This window comes from Macaca nemestrina, chromosome 13, assembly GCF_043159975.1.
Source record: "Macaca nemestrina isolate mMacNem1 chromosome 13, mMacNem.hap1, whole genome shotgun sequence".
NCBI classification, from domain to species: Eukaryota; Metazoa; Chordata; class Mammalia; order Primates; family Cercopithecidae; genus Macaca; species Macaca nemestrina.
Genome location: NC_092137.1, coordinates 4,096,282 through 4,120,476, shown reverse-complemented (window position 1 = coordinate 4,120,476; position 24,195 = coordinate 4,096,282). Strand labels below are relative to the sequence as shown.

The window sequence follows — 24,195 nt, the reverse complement described above, 5'->3', positions numbered from 1 at the left end:
CTATGACTATTACTATTAGTAAGGTGTAGGGATGCCTATTTTTCTCCACATGCTTGGACAATTACCAGGCCTTGGTCCTCAGTCACTTTATCATTCGTCATTTAATAGTGTATCTTTTCCTCAATGGTTCACATTTCCACATTGGTCATAAAGAAGCTCCCTTATGTGACTGGGCTTATCTCAGGGATCTACCTACTGTTCCAATTGTTTGGCTTTTACCCATGTACCGGTACCATACCTCCAAACTCGTTCAGCTTTATCACCTCATGGGGTCTAATGGAATAAATCCTTGTTCTTCAAATCGTCTGGAATATTTGTGGCAGGTTATATTTTACACACACACACTCACACTGATCCATACATATGACATCCGTGCCGCATCTTGCTGACACTACTCCCACCAGCAGGCGGGTGCATGTTCCCTTCCGTTCAATCTGTGCAGGGTCCTTCGACTAACACCCAATACGGAGTGGTGCAAATGATGCGATTGTGATTTCCAAAGCTACGTCACAGAAGGATACAACTTCAGCCTGGCTCCTTTGGGATACACACCTTCAGAGCCCTGAGCTGACACGTAAGTCCAGCCACGCTGATAGTGTGGGAAGATGACCTACAGAGAGGGAAACACACAAGAAGCACCCCCCATACTGCCCCCGCAGGGTGCAGTCCTCCCAGCCAAGTGACTTAGATCATCCCAGCCAGCAGTCTGGAAGCCCTGGAGCTGATGCCAAGGAAAGCAGAAATGAGCTGTCCCCACCAGACCCCGCCCAGATCTAATGTGAGTGACATACCCTCTAAAGTTGATTCCTCCAGGATTTTATGAGGGTTACAAGGTAAAGGTTTTACAGCACTGAGCTTTGGGGTCATTTGTTACACAGCCCTAGTCACGGGAACACTATTCTGGGCCTTTTGCTGCTCCATCAGCTGGTTAAATTACAGAAGAAAAAAAACCCCGTGGAAAATATTTAATAGAATTGCTTGAATTTGAGATAAACACAAACATCTTTCCAATACTGAGTCTTCCTGACAGGATGTGCAATAAGCCAAATTCTTCTTTGTATCACTCAAAGTGGTATATCCTTTCTTCTCTTTTAATCATTTAATAAGTTACATCTACACTTCTAGTTGCAAACAACTCAGCATTCCCATGATAATCCCACCTTTGTCAGCCTGCACTTTTATACATGTTTCTGGATTTGATTTGCTAATATTTTATCTGCGATGTCTCAGTCTACATACATAAAAGAGGTATATAACTTTTTATTCTTCTCTGATTTTGATAAAAGGTCATATAAAGCACACAAAATGAATTGGTTCATATCTCTTGTTATTCTGCTCTCTCAAAATTGAGATGTTGAATTCCTTAACTATTTGCTGGAACTTGCCTATAGAAGCCATTAGGCCTGGTGATTGGGAGAGGTAATTTGTTTTTGGAGGAAATTTAAACTATTAATACAATGGCTTTAATGTTAGAAGTATGTTTGTCTATTCTTGTTTCACATTGGGTAAACCTTTAATTTTCTAAGTAAATGAAAACATTTCATTTTTGTTTTATTACTGAACAATGGTTTTCCTACATACAGAATTCTATCTCATATCTACTATTGTTTCTTGTTGACACTGCTGTCCTTCTAATTGCAGCTGTTACCTATTCTCTCTTCTAACAGTGTGCTTTGGAGTTCTTCTGTTTCATTCGCACATATCGAGAAGCAGACCCTTCCTTGGGCTCATTGAAATAACAGAATCTGAGTGGCCACGGCTCTCTGCACACTGCGTGCTCTGCATTCCTCCCGTGCTGCATTGAGTTCCATTAGACGTGCATTTGATCATCTCGCTGTCCACAGTGTCCCAGGCTCGCTCTGGTACTTCCCATCTCTTCTCTGCTCTGCAGTACATTCTGTGTAATTTTCTCAGTTTCACATTTCACATCCCCAATTATTCATTCCACTTAATAATCTGATCAGTATTTTTTGTTTCAGTGAGCTTACATTTTATTTCTAAAAGTTCTGTGGCTTACCTTGCATGTTTTATTACAATTCCAAGACTTCTTTGACATCTTTAAACATCCTTAAGGATTGGATTCTGTTGTCTTTCACCTTTGACTCTTCACATAGTAATTTTCTTCCTGTTTTGTAATTTTGGATTGCATGCCTGCTGTGCTGGGCTTCATCTAGAATGGACCGTGCACTCTCAGCTGAGGATCTGTGCCTCCAGGCAGTTTGTGCTTCCTTCTACCAGGCATCCAGTAGTATCTCCAGCCTCTATTACTTTTGTGTTATTTTCCTCAGGCCAAGGATTCTCATGTCATGTAGAAAGAAGAAAGTCAACCTCTAATCTTCACGAGGATAGGTTTATGGCTACAAAATCTCAGGGAGGTTATTTTTCATCCCCAAACCTAGATCAAGGAAAACAATGTTCCTTCATTTTTCAATTTTCTATTTCAAAAATTTTCAAACTTCCAGAAAAGTAGGAAGAACAGTATGATTGCAATATACCCACTCCCTGGATGATCAACATTTTGTCTAATGGTCTCATCTACATGTTCGACTGTATGTATACATATTTGCTGAACCACTAGAAAGTTATAGAATATTTTAACCCTGAATACTTCTGCATGCAAATTCTAAAACTAGAATATTCTGACAATATTATTACATTTGAGAACATTAACAAAATTTCTTAGTTTGATCTACTATCCAGTCTATATTCAATTTCCCCAATGACCGACAAAGGGTCTTAGGTTCTTCTGTACGTTGGTCTCTGTTTTCTTTTTCTTAACCAGATTCCATCAAGATTTACACACTATATTTGCTCGTAAATAATCTTTACTTTTATCTCCTAATGAAGGAAGGTGGGTTTATTTTTAGTTTATCTTTTCACGAGGCTTCATTCAGAGATAAGAAATCTGTTTCCCCACTGTGCATCAGCCCAGGACATCACTTATTTTCCCTGAGTTAGCATTGCAGCCCAGGGCCCAAAGGAACAGGTGGCAATCACTGCGCCCTCCGACCCCTATCTCAGGATGCCTGGGCACAAGGTGGTGCTGTCATTCTGGGGTCAATTTCCTCTTCTGTTTTGGCCCTTGGATATTTTCATTTCATTTCCTGAGATCTCAGCTACTCACTAAAAATTCAATATTTAATTAAATATTTCTAAGTGTTTCATAGGTGGCCCTCCCCACTGCCATGTCTGTGACCTCTTTTTATACCCCCAGCACCTAACATCATCCCTGACACATTCAGGAGTACCCCAAGTGTTTTTTGAAAGGAACAGATTAAATGAAATCACACTTTTATTTTATCGTGATTAAATCCACATGTGCCCACTGTAAATTTTTTTTAAACTGTCAATTACATTAATTCCTTATTTCCAAACTAAAGAAGTGATTTTGAAGAAATAGGACCTACACCTGCCTGTACCCAGACATTCCACTGTATCATCATCTATGGTCATTGACAGCATGGCCTAGAACTGCAGAGGGCATCCGTTCCAATAAGCTAATCTCAGATCAAGTTTCCTGTAGAACACAGATTGTTGATATTCCCAGATGCAGAGGAAAAATACATTTTTGTCTTATTAAAATTGCCATGTCAGCAGCCCTAGCTCACTTTGTATCCTAATAATATACACAAACCAAGGCATGCACTTAATTTTTTATTATTTGAATCATTATGCTATTATTTCACAACAGCATAGAACCTCCGAGCTTTGCACTTAAATGGTGTCTGAGTTCAAAAGCACATCATACTGAGTTTGATCCTCAAGCCTCCAAATCAGAAGGCTCCCTGGGTTAGACACAAGAGCACCCATTCTAGCAGCTGCATCCGTCCTGGAGCATGAGCTTGCCTTTTATCAGCCACTGTGAATACCAGGTATAAAGTCTTGACAGATTTTCCTCACATATCTACAAGGACTGACAATTCCAAATAAGTATCGTTCTTCAAAGCAACTGTCTTTCTTTAAAAATTGTGCCTGGGATCTTTATTTTTCAATTTCCTTTACAGTCACACACAAACATATATGGGTCTCGTGACTACTTTAGTTCCAGAATGCCTTCACTTAACTCCCTACCTCTCTTGTCCTCTTTCATTTCTTTCGTTTTCTTCCTCCTTCCTAACCCCTTATCCAACTGTCAAAATAGCTGCGGTGGGTGGAATTTGCTGCACTGGAAGACACTGAAGATCGTGGGATGAGGCAGAGAATTGAGAGCTGGGAGGTTCCTCAGGGCCCTTCACGAAGCAAGTCCACTGATACAAGCGCACTCCTGCACCACCCACCAGCCTGCAAGAGCTGTACATGGGGACATGGGTGCAACTGACTGAGAGTGTGAGTGGGACCAAGCAGAGGGCAAAAGTCCATACCATGAGTTCTGCCTGCCCGGAGCCCCATCTGGAATGCGGTGTTATCCGAAATGGGAGTAACTTTGGGAACCACCACGGGCTGGAGGTGCTGTTGCTTGTGTTGGCATAGCCAAACCCACTTTGGGTCCTGAATATCTCTGAGTTCATCCAGAATTTGGGCAACTTCCAGATTAAATTCAAAACCATCCCTCTCTCTCTAAAAATTTGTATCCCCATGAATAAATTTAAGAATAGGTTCAGCTCTAACACTAACTGTGACTTGTTTCACTAAACTTTTGGATATTTGGGGTACCAGAATTAAGAATCTGAAGGCAAGACACAGCACTAGCATTTGCCAAACTGCCTTGCACCTGCCACTCTTCTGTGTTCTGTCTTTGATGCTGACTTGACCACACAGTCCACACACTATGCGTGCGTGTTGTCAGTCCCGCTTCACAGATGACAAACTGAAGCTCAGAGTGGGGCTAATGGGCCTGCACAAATAGCCATTATTTAAATGACAGAGCTAGGATGCAAGCCCAGATCTGTGCAGGAGGCAAATAGGTCTACACAGCTCTGAGCTCCAGACCCCTTTAGTCCATGCTCCTTCTACAATGTCCCCACTTTGGACTGAGATGTGGGACTTGGCCTTATGTCCTGGATCTGCCATTGTCCAGCCACACCACTTAATTTTTTCTGAGCTTCAGTTTGCTAATCTGTAAAAGCAGGAAGATTACAGCCTACCCTGGCTCCTCCACACAGCTGTCATAAAAATGCAGTGACTTCCTAACGTGCACATAAGAGGTAAGCTCTCAAGAGGTGCATACATGGAAAGCACTGAAGAGGTCACCAGAAATGCCTGCCAGTGCTTTCCCGGGCAGCTCTTCATCTGACTTCAGAAATAACACAGCTAGGGAAAAAAATATTTTGTTCAGGTAAGGTAACAAGGCCAGGCAGTGGACACAGAAAAAAGGAATCACAACCCAAGTCTGGCAGAGTAGTGATTTGTATAGCTGTTGATTTTACAAATCATTAAACATAACAGCAAATATAAAGCAGGGGTTTCCTGCCAGGATTTAAAATGTGGAGTCAGAGGGTAATCATCTAATGTTTGCAGTGAGTGGCCATTACACGGGGCATTGCGTGCAGAGCTGGTGGTCATCGTTCCAGTCTCGGGTCCTCCAGCAGCAGCTATGGCTGCTTACTGTGGCAGGGGCAGAAACCAGAGTGCCTCCTACAGTCAGAGCCAAAGGTCTCCCCGGGTCCAGACCTCACATCTGCTCCCAAGAAAACACTAGTGAGGTGGCCACAACAGAGCTGGAGGGAAGCGCTGGGAAGATGCAGCCTATATCTGTTCTTTGTCATGTAAATCAGCAGAAACACCTTTCTTGTTGCACCCATCAATACGGTTTCCAAGCTTGAATAGACCCTAACAACCCGCATTTGCAAGTAATGTCCACACCGAGCCTCTCTTCTCCTCTGTCCAAGACTTCAGTCCCTTGTCCTGTCCTTTCCATCTAAAATGATGTCTGGAATGAGGCTGACTCAGAAACTGTTTATGAAGGGAAGGAAAGGATGAGGGAGGAAGAAAGGGAAGAAAAGAGAAGAAAACCCTATAATAGAATAAAAACCTGTACTAAATAGCTCACAATCAACTAAGTAATGTTAATGAAAGTAAAGCTCTATTTAAATATGAATGATTGCTGCTAGCAGTAGTAGCAGTAGTAGCAGAAGCAGCAGCCCAGCAGCACTCTACCTGCCTAGTGGATACTCCAGACTGGCCCTCCCTGGGGCTCAATTTCCCAGAGGAAGCTTTGGCTGCCTCTAGCTCTGAGTATGAGTATCTTTCTAGATCCCAGATTCAGTTCAAATCCTCTATCCCCTGCCCTACAGTACTAGGAAGATATGGGCCAGGTCCTGGGTCCTGTGAGTCAGCCATTGTCGGTCACTAGTAAAACAGGGCTGCCTTAGTCCATTAGGGCTGCTATAACCATCACAAACTGGGTGGCTCATAAACAACAGAAACGCCTTTGTCACAGCTCTGAGGCTGGGAAGTTCAAGCTCCAGGCACTAGGAGATTCAGTGTCTGATGAGGGCTCGCTTTCAGCTTCACAGGTAGTGCCTTCTTGCTGTGTCCTCATAGGGATAGGGTGGAAGGGCCAACACAGCTCTCTGGAGCCTCTTTTAAAAGGGCACTAATCCCATTCATGAGGGCCCCACCCTCATGATCCATTGCCTCCCAAAAGACCCACCTCCAACACTACTACATTTCAACATATGGATTTTCAGGTTTCAATGTAGGCATTTGAGGAAACACAAACATTGACCACAGCAAATGCGATTTCTTCAGACAGCATCACAGAGCGCAGACTGCGCACACAAAAGCTAAACGAAATTTCTACAATATATTTAACAACTTGGGTCTTTGTTCTCTCATCTGTGAAATACGACCAATGAAACAACCTTGCAAAGTTGGGAGGATTCAGTAAGACCATGCATACAAAAAGTTCAGCCTGGTGGTGCCCAGCACAGAGAGGATGTCCAAACATTACCTGCCTCCTGCCTCCCACAGAAGATACCACAAAGGGGATGAAAACAAAGTATCTGAATAAGATAGCTACTTTTTTTGTCTTTGGGCAAAGTGGAAAAGAACTCTTTGATCCCGGGAGAAATGGCATTGCATCTTACTTAGCATAAGCTGCTTGACACATTCTGAAAGCATTGTCTCATACTTTACTATCTGTGACCTGGACTTGGAGGAAAGAGGAAGAGCTGCACAGAGGAGAAGCCTTTAAACAGGAAACCTTGTGCTATCTACATCATTGGTTACCTCCAGGCTATTCGCCTTTTCATATGTAGAAGCAAACACAGAACTAGTAATGAGAATAAGTACTAACAATTTCTCTTTGCCTTATTTTAAAATGTCATTGAAGTGGCTTCCAAGGGTAAATGTAACAGACTGAGATGAAATGTATTTAAAAAGTGAATTAAAAATGAATGCACTTAGAAAAAAATGGAAGAAAGTAAAGCAAATCACTTCACAAAATGTAAGCCCAGAAAGTCTGAATTTGCTAGACAGATGCTACAGACTAATGACCAAGCATCCCAGCATCCAAAGCCAAGCACAAGGTACCATCGGCTACCAAATTCTAAGATGAAATCACCACTGAGAGCTATGAGTCCAATTGATAACTCTAAGTTTAATTTGCAGGAGGGATTTATTATATGCTGAAGAATGACATAATATTTTGAGCACTTTCCGCACTCTCATGCTGTGGTCGTCTGGTTGCTATTTGACTTATCCAGACAAAAATAGAAGTGCCATTTTCTTTTGCATACCTGGCAAGGCCTACAGATATTCCCAGCATGGTTCAGGTGATCTATACATTAGCTCGTTTCATAGGGCTTGAGTTAAAAACTGCACCCTATGCCCTATGGATCATTCTGGTTTCCCAGCAGTGGAGTTTTAAATACTTTGACAACATGGAAACTTGAAAGGTGATATTTCTACAGAATGAGAACATGCTGCTAAATTGGAGATAGAAAAGAAACGCAAACTATTCCGTAACATTTTGATTTTTTTTTTCTTATTTCTATTTGTTTCTTTCCAGTGGTTCTAAGATCTACTGGGCTGCTTACTCGTCATGATGGACTTACATAAAGAGCTTTCAGATTGTGTGGGGCTCAAATCAGCTCCAATGGAAGTCTATTTGTTGAGACTACATTAAGTAACAACCATGTTTTTGCTAGGGAGTACCTGCTACTTTCCATTAGTTTTATTTTGAGGGAAACAAAAAGCATTTCATCTCTGAATTGCAGTACATTTGATTTCTTTGGTTTTTAACTCAGAAAGAGTGACTGTGTGGTTTGAGAAATATTCATGGGAGCTCAAGGGATTAAAGAAAGAAAATATCCAGATAAAATGTAAATGTAAAAAAAATAAATTTACAAAAAGATATGACACTGGTTACTTTTTATTTTAAAAAACATTTCTTTTTTTGGAAATTTTATTTTTCTTCCAAAAGAAGACTGAATATATCCAGTCTACACTGGACATAACTTTCCAGGGAAGTTGTTTCCAACTGCAGACTCTTAGAGGTCACAGGCCACAGTTCAGTCTAATATCTGCTGTTTTTCTGCAGTTGCATGACTATTACTGTTCCTTTAAGTCTTTGGAATATTTTTACTGGAAAGGTGGTTTTAAAATTTTCAAAATAATAAACTGAAGAAGATGTACACATCTCTCATTTACTGGTTTACATACAACAGATGGCTTGCAACCAATTATCTGCCTTGTTTAGAAATGTTTTTGAAGTGGCTTCCAAGGATGAATGTAATAACAGTACATAGGGCATGGGGCACAGCCGAAGATTCACTGCCCAGGCCACCCATGGACAGGAAGTCACTCCATGAACTCCAGCTGTGATTTCAGCGCCACCCATGGAGAGAAAGTCACTTCAGTGATTTCATGGACAGGAAGTTACCCCCTGAACTCCAGCTGTGATTTCAGCGCCACCCATGGACAGTGAGCCACTCCATGAACTCCAGCTGTGATTTCACCACCACCCATGGACAGGGAGTCACTCCATGAACTCCAGCTGTGATTTCAGCGCCACCCATGGACGGGAAGTCACTCCATGAACTCCAGCTGTGATTTCAGCGCCACCCATGGACAGAAAGTCACTTCAGTGATTTCATGGACAGGAAGTTACCCCCTGAACTCCAGCTGTGATTTCAGTGCCACCCATGGACAGGGAGTCACTCCCTGAACTACCGCTGTGATTTCAGCACCACCCATGGACAGGGAGTCACTCCACGAAATCCAGCTGTGATTTCAGTGCCACCCATGGACAAGAAGTTACTCCATGAACTCCAGCTGTGATTTCAGCGCCACCCATGGACAGGGAGTCACTCCGTGAAATACAGCTGTGATTTCAGTGCCATGAATATGGCACTTGCTATGTAAACACTGTCTGCTGGCAAGTCACCAGAGTGTACCTGTGTTTTCAGAGCCCCAGCTAAATTGAGGTTCTCATTCCAGAGTGGCTGGCAACCCTGCCCTAATGGGAGATGAAGGGGGAGCTGGGTGTCAGCATTTACAGAGCACCTTTCATGGAATGCCTCTTTTACCTGTGGATAGCCTCATGCCTCGTTGTTCAACCCACAACCAGGGAGTCCCTCACACGGGAAACGTGTTTATACTGGCAGACACCCCTGTGGCTCTTGTCTGACCCGTGCTCAGTTTATGCCTTTCTGGCCATTGCTGTGGTGCTAGAAGTCCAACCTTCTGTCCCCACTAACTGCCTCCCTGGCATCCCAGGCAAAGCCCAGCCTGAGGCAGTCCCTGGTTCTTCAGTTGGAAAACACGAAATCAACCCGCACAACAGGAAACTAGCTCAAAGATTTATTACTTACAGATGCAGGTGGGAGGGTATAAGAAATTGGAGGGCAGTCCTCCATCCCCGGGACACGTGCAATGGGATGAGAGTCAGGCAGAGAGAGTGAGTGGGCACTAGCAGTATGTTTACATATATATATATATGTGGGTGGGTGTGGCTGTGTGTGGCTGTGTGTGTGTAAGGGAATAGGGTGTGGGAATAGTTACATACTTTAAGGTCTTTGGCAAAGGTCTGAATGGTCCATTTAAAGGAAGACTGGGCTGGGTGCAGTGGCTCACACCTGTAATCCCAGCACTTTGGAAGCCCGAGGAGGTCAGATCACTTGAGTCCAGAAGTTTGAGACCAGCCTGGGCAACATGACAAAACCCCATCTCTACAAAATAAATACAATTTAAAAAAAAACCTGGGTGTGTTGGTGCGTATCTGTAGTCCCAGCTACTGGGGAGTCTGAGGTGAAATGATCACTTGAGCCTGGGAAACAGAGGTTACAGTGAGCCAAGATCTCATCCCCGCACTCCAGCTTGGGTGACAGAGTGAGACTTTGTCTAAAAAGGAAGCCTGGGCAGGAAAACAGAAGCGCCATTGGCTGGGTGAGAAATGCCTCTGAATTCTGAATCTTGAGCCACCAGCTTGAGCCACTTTGGTGTGGTGTACAACTCGAAACTGTGTCAAGAATGACCGAGCCTTACTTCTGGTCTGCGAAAGTTAAACTTGTATTCAAAACAGATGCTGAGGCCACGCAAAATTGTAAGAATTTACGACAACCTGATAATGCAGACGATGTTTTGTTTCCACAAATGTTAATCTGTCTATCCGTCTATGTAATACACACATACCATGTGCAATCTGGGATCAGTAATATTCTGAAATGAAATCCATTTAACTGTGAGCATGCTACAACCTCCAGAATGTTAACACATGTTTGTCTTTTAACCTCTGGAGCTCAGCACCTACCCAGCCACAGAAGGGAGCTCAGAGTGTCTCCTGATTGAAAAATATTGGACAGACTATGGCAGCCTCTCAGATGGCCGTCGGCAGTCAACTTCCGGTTCTATGTGGTGAATGAAACTGTGTGGTGTTTGCTGGGTTCATGCTGGGCGCTGTGACTTGGGCCTTCTTCACTGTGCTGGTTCATGAAGTGCCTCATCATGGGAAGTTTGCAGAGACCATATGTCATCCTAGTGGCTTTGAGGGACTCTCTTGGACTCCAACTTTGCAAAAGTAGATCCGAAACAGCCAGTAGTGCATCCTTGATTATAATCTCAGTCGATAGGTTTAAGAAGAACAGCTCTTATCATCAATGCTTCTGCCCCCTGGTGACCAAGAGCAACCCACCTATGGCCATGGAGCTTGGAACGCCTTGGTAAGTCCTAATCTGCCCTTGCCGCCTGGGATTCTGAGTGGGGCTTTTCCACGTGGAGATTTCCCACGGGAAGTTTAGATCTCGGGCTGCCCACCTACCTGCAAGATGACAAGAGGCTCTTTGACTCCTTTCCAAAAGAAGAAACAATATACGATATCAATACATCTGTGTCCATGTAGATAGATATCTAGCAAACTTCTTTACAAAACAGCTTCTCAAGAAAAGCAATCCCAACTAGTTTTGTAAGTATAGAATGCTGGGAAGCACAGGTCATTCACAAAGCTAAATGGGATGGGGTAACTTTCACAGAAAGGGGAAAGAAAATAAGAAAAAAAAAAAAGAGAGAGAGAGAGAACAGATCATGATAGAGGGAGAGACGGACACCACACCCAGCACCATGTAGCTGCCTCACATGTCACCCAAGCCAGGGGTGCCAATACCACATCCCCTTCATAAAGATGAAGAGACTCATCCTCAGCGGGGTGGAATTTGATGGAGGTTACCAAGGCAGCAAATTACTGACCTAAGATTCTAACTCCAGTCTTCAGATTCCAAAACCTTTATTATTTGCTGCACCCCACAACTGCCTCACAAAGCATCCCGGAGTCCAGTGAGCAGACAGCAGAGGAGACTGTCAGCAGACCATCTTGAAGGGGATGCTTGGAGCTGCCAAATGTGTGATTCAAAGATTAATTCCATGTGTTTGGAGAAGCAGCCCTAGCCTCAAAACAAACGTTGGCCACCTTCCAGCCAAGGTAGCACGGAGTGAAGGCCCACGGAGGGACAGCTGGGCTTTTCTGAATTACTTTGGCACACCTACTGTACCTCGGCCTGCCATGTTTCATCCCCACAGCTGTCCTCAGTGGTGTGCATGGTCGCTGCTCCCTTCACCGCTGAAAAGACGGGCACAGGACAGTCAGGGGACATGCCCAAGGCCCCACATCAAGAAGGGCTGGAGCCAGAATGGGGCCTTAGACGCTGGGTATACAAAGAGACAATGGTGTGACCATCTGTACAAATGGAACTGTGGCCCACGACCTGCAGCAGCCAGGCTGGACGCTGGCCTGCCCTCGGTAAGTCACACCTGCGGGAAGCCAGGCCGCTATCTCTCGCCCCAATCTAGGAATCAAGCAACCCGTAAGAGTCAGTCCCAGATGCCTAAGACTTGGTTAATAACTCACAGCTGCCCCGACTCCTGCCCTGACGTCCCACTGAGGACAAACCAAGAAAGACAAACGTGCTCGCCTTAAACTCACACGGGATGCCCCGGTTCTAGTTGCAGCCCCAGCTTCCAGGCCAGCAGCCTCCACTGGGGCTCAGCCAGTGCCTTCCCTTCCACTGGGAAGCTCCCACACCCAGCCTGCCTGGGTCTCTGCAAAAATGCAAGTGACAGTGGCCAGCTCTTTGCTCTTACGCAAGCTGGAGATAAGCAGCTTCTGTCTGTCCTCGTTTGGGCTCCGAGCTCCTCCCAGGAATCTGAGAGACTCTCCTGCCCCGGACTGTGGGCTCCACCACCCTCCTGCCTGCTGTGGGAAATCAGGAGGGTGAAAGTGCAGCTGGGCTTGGCCCAGAGGTGCCCACAGGGACGCCCAGAGCTGCACAAGCTCTGTCCATCTTACCTCTGGGACCAGCTCTGCATTGCTGCAGAGCCCTCATCAGAGTCAGCTTTCTGTTGCAATAACTGAATACCTGAGATTGGACAATTTATTAAAAAAAAAAATTGTATCTGACATTTCTGGAGGCTGGAATTCCGTGGTTGGGGTGCATCAGATGAGGGCCTCCCCTCTGCACCATGACTTAGCCGAGGGCATCACATGGCAAAGGGTGGGGTGTTGCCCTGAGGTCTCTCTTCCTCTTCCCACAAAGCTGCTAACCCCACTGGGACCCGCCCTGATGACCTCATCTAGCCCTAATCACCTCCCAGAGGTGCCATCAGCATTTAGACTTGAGGATTAAGGTTCTAAGCACACAGGCACACACATGCACACACCACACACAACACACATACTCACAGTCACATACACCACACACACATACACCCCACACACACAACACACATGCACATCCCACACAACACGCACACAACACACATATACACAATGCCAACTTATTGACATTTTGTCCACACAGCTCTGGCCAAAGCATTCCTGAGCTGAGGCTCAGCACTGCCCAGCAGCCCTCACTGTCAGACCAGTGGAGGCCACGTGGGCTGTGGAAACAGCCCTGGTATAGATGCAGCAGGGCCACATGCCTCTTCCCCTGGTTTAAATGTTTATCCAGAAAAGAAAAACGTAGCCTGAGATTTCACTCTGTGTGGCAGACACAGTCACACACACAACACACACATATACAATACACACTCACATGTACCACACACATGCACACACCACACACAACACAGTCACACATGCACAAACACACATGTACACCACACACAACACAGTCACACACATTCACACACACACATGCACACACCACACACACCATGCACAAAGCCATACACACATGCACACACAACACGCACACACACCACACACATACACACATTTACAACCCCACACACACAATACACACATGCGCACACGCACTCACATTCACATACACATTTGCACACCACATACACAACACACACATTCACACACATACAACACAGTGTCACACATGCATACAACACATATACACCACACACAACACACACATACATAACACACACATTCACATACCACATATACACACAACACATGCACACACCACACATTCACACATGCGCACACATCACACAACATTCACACACATGCACACACACACACACATTTACACACACACACCAGACATGCACACACACATTCACACTACACACAACTCTCATATTCACACACATATAACATACACACACAAAACACACATTCACACAACACATACACAGATCACACACACACAACAAACATCCACACAGCACACGCATCCACACACACACACCATCCCAGTGTCCTCCCCTGTCTTCCCCCTTCCCCTCATGGCCTGCTTAAAAATACAGCCTTGCTCCCTGTAATCTAAGCCCAAACCACCAGGACCTTCAGGGAAAAGTCCCTCAATGGGGAAGCCAGTTGGAAAAGAAACAAGTGTCTGGCAGCCACACAGAGTGAAATCTCAGGCTACGTTTTTCTTTTTTGGATAAACATTTAAACCAGAGGAAGAGGCATGTGGCCCCGCTGCATCTATACCGGGGCTGCGTCCACAGCCCGCGTGGCCTCCGCTGGTCTGACAGTGAGGGCTGCCTGGCAGTGCCGAGCCTCGGCTCACGAGTGCTTTGGCCAGAGCTGTGCGGACAAAATGTCAGTAAGTTGGCCCCACTTGAAAATGTGATAAAAGTCTGAAACTGACACTACAAGATGACTCTAGCCTGCTGTTCTGTAATAGGGAGCGGGGTGGGCGTGGGAATACTAGGCTTCTTTCACCATTTTCGCCTGTCCTAAATTGTGTGAGTTTTTCTCTTTAAAACCCTGCTCTTCACCCTTCACTCCCACTTCATCCAATGTCTTTCTTGGACACTGAACATTCCTTCATGCAACTTTTTATTTTTTAACTCGGAGCAATTGAGAATGTCAGAGAAAGGTAAAGTCCTCAATGGTACCAGATGATCCGTTTAAGAACAATCCAAAACCAATACGTGTATTACATTGCCAGAAGTTTCAAGCCCAGTCTTAGGCACTGTGGCCGCTTTCCACATTACAGAACACAGATAGATAAGCACTTGGATAGACAAGTCAATAAATAGAAAGAAAAAGCCAAACTTTGATGATCTGCATTCAAGGAAAGATCAGTATAGATAAGTCAAAACCACAAAGTACCCAAATCTCATTTGAGATTTTATGATTTATGTCAATTTTCCTTCCATCAACCTTTTGTAGGAATATACTGAAGGCAGGGAGAAGGAGGAAAATAGAAATACTACCTTTTTAAAAAACAATGCTTAAATACCTTTGTCTTTCCCTTTCTTCTGGAAGCACACCTGCGTAGCCAAGTAGCAGTCCTCATGAGCCAAATATTTCCAGTCTGGAGTCACACACACCTGATTCAAATCTTGATTGAGCAACTGAATTAGCAGTGAAGCCTTAGAGAAGTTACTTAAACATCCTAAATTTATCTTTTTCTACAAGAGAGAATAATAGTACTATCTCTCAGGGTGTGGGCATCAGCCAGGCACAAGGTAGACACTCGCCAACCACAGGGCTGACCATTGACCCATGCCCTGTAAGGGTGGGCAGTGCCTGCAAGTGGCGGTTTCTAAACAAGCAAAGGCAGCAAGAAACACGCCAGACCACAGTTTCTATTACCAAGGCCAAGCCCGTTGCACGGCCATAAATAAGAGGACATGCATCTTCCTTCCCCTTCCGCAGGGACTCCAAAAGCTGCTCTTTCGAGACTTGCCCACTATCTGGGTGTCCTTGCATTAATGAAACTTAGCTTGGCTACAGACAGGAAGGACCAGGAAGCAGCACTGTTCCCACCTAGGCCCCTACCCCATAGAAAGGACTGTCCTGCATCTGTTGGGGGCAGCAGGGCACATGGGGAGGAAGTGTTAACCAGGGCTCAGAGGACCCTAATCCAAGTGCACCTTCATTCCAAAGAGGTGTAGATGTTCTAGAAACTGAAATTGGACCTCCCTGAGTTCCAATTTCCTTTGTTTGCAAAGAGCATAATCCTGAGTTATCTTTAAAGCCCTGGCATGGGCTTTGAAGTTAGAGAGATATATTTTGAGCCATGGTCTGTGTTGCTATTTACCAGACATGGGAGCTCAGGCAACTGGTTTACATTCCTGAGCCTCACTGTCTGTCCCCTTTTGAAAATCCCCTTACCTGAAACCATTGCTATGGAAACAAATAATAGACATAAAACACACAGTAATAAGAGCTCACTCGTTGATAGCTGTTATCGCTGTTATTGACATCTCCATTATCATGATGATGATGATGATTACAAACCCAAATAATTAAGACATAAAGAAGCAAGAACACACTGAGCTGACTCCTGGACCTGGGGCTCCGTAAACCTTGGCTGTTCTTATTATCAGAGCACCTCGTTACTCCCTGCATAGCACTCCATGGCTGTCTAGAGGCCAGCATTCCCTCTGTAAATTGTGTCATTTCTCTTTAGTGGGAGCCCCCTTGCAGGGAGATCAGAGCCAGAGGGAGAGGCAACGCTCTGGACAAGGCCAGTCTAGATGGCAGGAGGCAGGACAGCACCTACCTGGAAGGGAAAGACCGGGCCAGGGGGGCTTGGACATTTACTGAAACCCCCCAGCCTGAGCACGTTCTGAGAGGAGATGCCTGCCACTCCTCAATCAACACCCCTAATGCCTCAGCACCTCTGTATTGTCTCCTTCTTGCTCCCTGCCTTGCCCTCAGACCTGGAGCTCCTGAGCCACTCCTTGTCTTTGGCCCCAAGACCTGTGGTATCTTCCTTCAGCTCCTCCTGTCTCCTCCACCGATATCCCCTCCAGATGCTTATTGTATTAGTTCATTTCACGCTGCTATAAAGACATACCCCAGACTGGGTAATTCATGAAGGAAAGAGGTTTAATTGACTCACATTTCTACATGGCTGGGGAGGCCTCAGGAAACTTACAATCATGGCAGAAAGCGAAGGGGAAGAAAAGTATCTTCTTCCCAGGGCGGCAGGAAGGAGAAGTGCAAGTGAGGAAATGCCAGACGCTTATAAAACCATCGGATCTCCTGAGACTCAACACTATGATGAGAAAAGCATGGGGGAAACTGGCCCCATGATCCAATCACCTCCACCTGGTCCCACCCTTGACAGGTGGGGATTACAATTCTAAGTGACGTTTGGGTGGAGACACAGCCAAACCGTATCACCCATCCTGTCTCTCAGTGCTTGTTTCTCATGCTCACTGCACCTTCTCTTCTCCCCACCCCTCCCCTTCCTTCTTTTCCTCTCCCTTCTTCTCAAGGGTGCCCTTGTTGGAGAACATGGGAGGCCAAAATCCAAACACGGCAAGAGATAACAAATGACTTGTCTGGTGACTGAACCCTGAGCTGGGAGCACTGCCTGGAGAAAACTGTAAGCCCTCTGCCATCCTGTGCCAGGCCAGAAGGGACATCACTATAGAATTCAATTACAGCGACAACAACAATCACATGGAATAATAATAAATCAGTAGTTATAGGCCAGGCACAGTGGCTCACACTTGTAATCCCAGCACTTTGTGGGCCTGAGTCAGGAGGACTGCTTGAGGCCAGGAGTTTGAGACCAGCCTAAGCAACATAATGAGACACCGTCTCTACAAAATATACAAAAATTAGCCAGGCATAGTGGTGCGTGCCTGCAGTCCCAGCTTCTCAGGAGGCGAAGCAGAAGATTACTTGAGCTGGGGAGTTTGATGCTACAGTGAACCATGATCACACCACTTCACTCCAGCCTCAGTAACAAAGTGAGACCCTGCCCCCAACTCAAAAAAAAAAAAAAAAAAAAACAGTTATTACACACTGACTGTTGCAGGCACTATCCAAAGCACTTTGGACACATTATTATCTGTAATCCTCATCATCTAGAGGCTGAATAGGCAGACCCCAAGCACTGCCATGCTGCAGTGGATAGTAATGAGTGCTTGGCTACTCCAGGGAGCCTCAGGAACCAGAGTCTTTGGAAATGGTCTTTGCAGTAAGACCTAGATCGTCTTCTTACAGGTACAAGAGGAAAGTGGCAAGCACTCTAGTGGGTGAGTTGGCAGGCCAAGACACAAGCCCCAGGTTTAGCATCAACAGAATGAAAGGCACTTGGGAAATCACTTGGTCTCGTTGCTAATATTAAATGGGGCTGGACAATCTCTGAGGTTTTTAAGGCTTCTAGATTTTTAGAAACTTCTACTTTTACATCCAGAGACCTTCACCTAATTAAATATCAATATCTTCCCTTAGAGGAAGAACAGTGAGGTACCAGCGTCATTATCGGCAAACATTATTTCACACCTCTAGTGCAGCTTGATAAACACATGGAGTGTGTGAGAGATAAATGCTGCTCACTAATGCATCCAATTCACCCCCTCGGGAAATGTAGACTCGTACTTCCTACCTCTCTGAAGTTAGACGTGGCCACATGGCTTGCTTTGACCAATGAAATACAAGCAGAAGTAACTTGTGTTTCTTCTAGACAGATACCTTTCAGAATCAATGCACATAAACCATTTCCTCTTCCTCTTGCCTGGTGACAGAGGATGTCCCAGAGCTCCTGCCCACCATAAAGAGACACACAAATGAATAAGAGATACACCCCTGAGAGCTGGGGCTTGCTTGTTACTGCAGCATACACAGGCTCTCCTGACTGACACACTGAGCACCTTGCAAGTGCCAGGCACGCTTCCAGGCTCAGGAGATGCAGCTGGTGAGGGCAGCTGCTGCTGACGAGCACCCCCTTGTCAGGCAATACCTGAGTTCTTTCAGGAAGACAGTTGAAAAGCTACAGGAGATTGGAAGAGACATCCTGAGATAGTCCACAGTGGAGCTCTGTGGTTAGGACATGCCAGCACCCTCTCAATGTCACACTGCAAAGCCAACTGACTCCATCATAAGGGACTGTCAGTGTGTGTGAATGCCACCTGCAGCCAGTCCTGTCTGCCATAAGGACTATAATGACACAAAGGAAGTGGGAAGGGAGGGCCACTGTGTGATTAGCTCTTACATGCAGTCCCTTAGGCATTTGTCTGAGTGGATCATCTGCTGTAGACAGAACAGACTGGGTCCTTAGTGCACATTCAGGGCAAATGGAACTGACTACCTATATGCAGCATTCATGCTTTTAGCAAAGCTTTCTCACTGCATAGCTATTTGGCTTGTTAAGCCTGCAATTCTGGGTCTGGGCCAAGACATGGGGAACAGTGATGCTAATGAGAACACCAAGGAAACACAGCGGTGAGCAGCAAGTCACAGCTGCCTATCACCTTCGCACCTGCCACATTCCCTTCAGTGTAAGTTGACTCGCCGTCCTATCCATGCTTATCATCTCTCTGGGGTTCAGGTCTCCAGGAATGTCCTGGCCTCTACTCTCATATCTATACAACATGACATTGATAAGGCAGACATTAAACAACTAGCATTTTACATTCTGAAGTGAAAATTAAAAATGCACAGTCCTTTTTAATTCAATTTCTAATTACTGCACTATATACAACCCAGAATGATGGCGAATTGATAAAACATGCAAATGAAGCAACAATTCATAGAATATATTAAAATTTCCATTTAAACTGTTAGTTAAGCTGTATACATTTGTAAATGTAAACATTAACCCTCAGGAAAAATATTTTCTAAACTACAGCATAATTGGCAACTCCAGAATCATATATAACAGAAAAGAGATCATTATACAGACAGGTACCTTTATCGCTATAAATAAAAGAACATTTTCACAGAGTTGTTGCTTCCTCTTGGCTGCCCCCACAGCACCTCCCCTGGCTCTCTGTGGAGCCATTGTTGATACCCTCCTCCATGGCAGGCAGTGGGGCACACATCTGCCTCCCAAGCCAGCAAGCCACACCCCTGAGGGCAGCACCGAGCCTGAGCCAACCATATCCCCTGTATTGCCCAGGGCACAGGAGGTGCTTGCAGCCCTCAGCTGAACTGGTTGAAATTGAACAATATGGAGTTGAACTGAATTAGATCAAATGTAATGAAATTAAATAGCACGTGATGTCTGTAGGTTTCCATTTTAGAAGCTAAGTAACAAAGTCCAAATTCCCTCCTCTTCTACCAGATGAAATGCCTCAGGCCAACATGCAAGCAAGCCTGGGATCAGGAGATGCCTGGGACAGAACAATCCACAAACTAAACCAGGCTGCCTGTCACAGGTGCACTAACCACCTTCCCACCCAGGAAGGTGTCCGAACCCCATTCTCAATGGAGAGAAGGTATTCCTGGACCAGCTGGCACAGCGCCTCTCATGAGCCCTCCCAAAACCCCTCAATGTGAAGGATCTCTGCTAATGTGACGCCGAACAACACAGGATCAGAATCTTCAAAACAGCTGCTGTGACCTGTTATTTTCATCAGTCTCTGCAAATAATTATGTCATAATTTCTGTTGAGGAAAAGGTGGCTTTCATGAAAAGTATACTTAGCTGTTTTTTACCTGACAATGAAAAACACAAAAATCTATTTTTACCCAGTTTTGCCTAATGTGCTAGAAAGCTTAGAGCAAAACAATGTACAACAGTGGTCAGTAACCCTTGATCTCCAGTTCTTGGTTGGGTATTGCCAACTCCCTTCCCCTTCCCCTTCCCCTTCCCTCCTTTCTTTCCTTCTTTCTTTCGAGATGGAGTCTTGTTCTGTCACCCAGGCTGGGGTGCAGTGGCCCTATATCTGGGCTCACTGCAACCTCCGCCTCCCGGGTTCAAGCAATTCTCATGCCTCAGTCTCTTGAGTAACTTGAGTAGCTGGAATTACAGGCACCTACCACCATGCCCGGCTAATTTTTGTGTTTTTAGTAGAAATGGGGTTTCACCATGTTGGCCAGGCTTGTCTTGAACTCTTGACCTCAGGTGATCCACCCACCTTAGCCTCCCAAAGTGCTAGATTACAGGCATGAGCCACCGTGCCCAGACTCTCATTTCTTTTTGGTGGTGGTTGTTTTACTATATTCTCTACTGGTGTTTTTGCAAATAGCCTCTAGTTTCTTTTGAAAGTATAAAGGCAATAAATAATACACAAACCAAAATAGAACAAATATCAAACTATATTAGAGCTACTGAGCAAGAAAAGCCATGCTACCTACCCAAACGCTGCCATAAATTCCACACTTCCTTTCGTCATGTTAAAATTCATAAACAGGTAACAAATTATGTTGGGAAGATAAGATCACAATTTTAGCATTGAAAAAAGACAAATGATTTGGAAAACAGCATTAGTGATTTTCCAAAAGACCAGTGAATTAATAATCTATAAATAGGACCCACATTCCCATGCATTGCCAGGCACTCTAATCACCTCTGCAAAAGACTAGTCAGTAAAAGGGAAAATAAATTAATTTTTTAAGGGGGAGGAAGAAGCAGAGATGGAAACTCTCATTATTTGAATGCACATCGTGTTTCAAGTGATGTTTTGTAGAGTATTCTGCATACAGTATCTATGGGATAGGGTCATTATTCTTATTTTATAAGTGAGACTAATGTTACCCAGGCACAGGAATAAGTAACTCAGCCAGTATCGTAGCATTAGAAGAAGTCATAAATGATCCATCCAAGGTTAAGTCCTAAGGTTTTCTCTCCAAAACGTGCCATTGTATCATTAGTGACTCCAAAATACTTTCACATGTTCTGTGCACTTCACATTGATTATAACATTTTATCCTCCTACTAACTGTAGGTAGTAGTTAGAATAGGATCTGCCCATTTGGGAAGTGAAGAAACTGAAGCCAAGAGGCTTATGTTTCTAGTTGGGTCATATCCATGCTCTGATATTTCACGGCAGAACCACACTCCAGCTCTCTCTATCCCAGGGCTAGAACACTGTCATGCAGCTTCCTTTGCACCATCCTGTAGAAAAGCGAGGACGTGAGTCTTAAAGACTCACCTTCCAGCTGCTCATTCCAGGAGAGGGAAGAGTCAAATGTGCCTGCGCGCACATTATCCTACCAAGAGTGTTTGCATGTGATTTTATGCCCCTTCTCTCCACCCTAGACTTAACCGCAATATTTTTAAAATGTAGATAAGGCTTTGGGGATGAATTCAGAAATGTGTTCTGTCCCCCGGATGCAATTACAATGCATCCGGCCTGTGTGTCAAGCTCCTAAGCCTTCTGAAAATATCTTCCTCCTGACCATTTTGTAAGACAGCAGAGTCAAGAAAACAAAATTCCTGGAAAGAGGAGGTTAACTGGATGTCTGATTGCCTCCAAAAAGCAATTAAGACTCAAGCAGAAAGTTCAAGCTGATACTGAACCAGTTCAACCCTGCTATCCCCAAGCCCATGAAATCCCAGAGCTGCCCTGCCTCAATATAGCCTGACATGTTTCCAATGGCCATGATGATGCATATTCAGCAGCGTAAACACCATTGGCCTTTCCTAAATCAATATTCATGGAAACCCTCAGGCAATCAATATGCAGAGGGTAAGCCTTCCCCAGGGTAGCTTCTGCTGCAAATGGTAGCAGGCCCCTCCCACCCTCTAAACCCAGGCATCACACACTTCCTTGACACACACTTAGTCTTCAAAACACATGCATGGGGCTGCCTTCTGTACATATACACACTGATTCACATAGAAAACTCTCAACCTCCCTAACAGAAATGTACCTCGCCCACCACTCATTGGAGATTTTGGCTGAGAGCTATAAACTGAGCAGGCTATTTTAGTTTTGTCTTTCATTTTTTGTAAGTTTAACTGAGCTCCATCAGGTAGTTCTAATAAGTCTAATTCCAACTTGCAAGGGAGGGGTGAGGACTGGGGGACTCATGGCCTCCATGAAGCTAAGCAAGGGGGAAGATAAAGGTGCCTTCAGCTAGCACAGTGCCCAGCCAACCACAGCTGCTGAAGAAATCTTTTTTTAAAATCTCATTTTTAGTATTTGTGGGTACACAGTAAGTGCATTTATTTATGGGGTATATGAGAGATTTTGACACAGGCATACTGCATTTGTCTGTTCTCACGCTGCTAATAAAGACATACCTGAGACTGGATAATTTATAAAGGAAGGAGGTTTAATAGACTCACAGTTTCACATGGCTGGGAAACCCTCACAATCATGGCGGAAGGCAAAGGAGGAACAAAGTCACATCTTACATGGCCACAGGCAAGAGACACCGTGTGCAGGGGACTCCCATTTATAAAACCATCAGGTCTCATGAGATTTATTCACAAACACAAGAACAGTATGGAGGAAACTGCCCCCATGATTCAGTTACCTCCACCTGACCACCCTCCTTGACATGTGGGGATTATTACAATTCAAGATGAGATTTGGGTGGGGACACAGCCAAACCATATCACATACAATGTGCAATAGCCACATGCGGATAAATGAGGCATCTAGGGAAATGTTTTCAGGAGCAAAAGAGAAATTGAGTGAAATCCTCCTGTTCTTGCAGCTGATAGTCAGGTCTAGTTCCATGTGGCTCCAAACGCCTTCACCATGAGCTAAAAGCAGTGAGTGACTGAAAAACCCTCTCTATTACAGACCACAACACTGAACCCAACATCCCCCTAAGTAGGTGAGTGGTTAAAAGCAAAGGAGTCTCTGGAGGTCATTGTGTTAAGTGAAATAAGCCAGGCACAGAAAGACAAATATCCTGAGTTCTCACTCAAATGTGGGAACTATTAAAAAAAAAAAATTGATCTCATGGAGGTCGAGAATAGAATGATGGATACCAGAGGCTCACAAGGGTGTGTGGGTGGGAAGGGTGTGTGGGTGGGAAGATGCGTGGGTGGGAAGGGTGTGTGGGTGGGAGGATGTGTGGGTGGGAAGGGTGTATGGGTGGGAGTGTGAACAGAGATGAGTCAATGGGTGTAAACATACAGTTAGACAAAAGGTGTAAGTTCCAATGTTCAATTCAGAGTGGGTGACTATAGTTAACAACGATGTATATTTCAAAGTAACTGGGAAAAAGGACTTGAAATGTTCCCAAGACATAGAAATGGTCAGTACTTGACGTGATGGACACCCCAAATACCTTGACTTGATCACTGCAAATTCTATGCATGTAACAAAATATCACATATACCCCATAAGTACATAAAATATCGTGTATCAATTTTTAAAAAGCAAGGGAATCAGAAATCACCAGGTGTTAGTTGGGTGATTTTGTGCAGGCCATTTAACCTCCATTGGTGCTCCAGTTTTCTCATCTGTAAATTAGGGAAAACTTGGAGCATCTCATGGGACTGTAGTGAGAATTAAATGACATTGTGAAAATAAAAAACTGAACACAAGTCCTGCTCAGAGAAAGAAGTCAAGTAATGGTAGCCATCACTCTTCATCAGCCTAGAATGCATTCGATTCAGGAAACATAAGTGCTCATCTTTTTCTTCTCCCTTTAAAGGAGAGGATACCAAGATACAGTGAGGAATTAGCAGAGCTCCTGCAGGGG

General features: G+C 44.7%; 1 long non-coding RNA gene across 1 annotated transcript; it reads left to right on the top strand.

Moving 5' to 3' along the window:
- The first annotated feature begins 11,795 nt into the window (after positions 1-11,795).
- On the top strand, positions 11,796-19,985 carry LOC105470447 (uncharacterized). The gene is made up of 3 exons (XR_011611416.1): positions 11,796-12,175; positions 17,074-17,183; positions 19,872-19,985. It is a non-coding gene; the product is annotated as an uncharacterized lncRNA (long non-coding RNA).
- Positions 19,986-24,195: the final 4,210 nt, after the last annotated feature.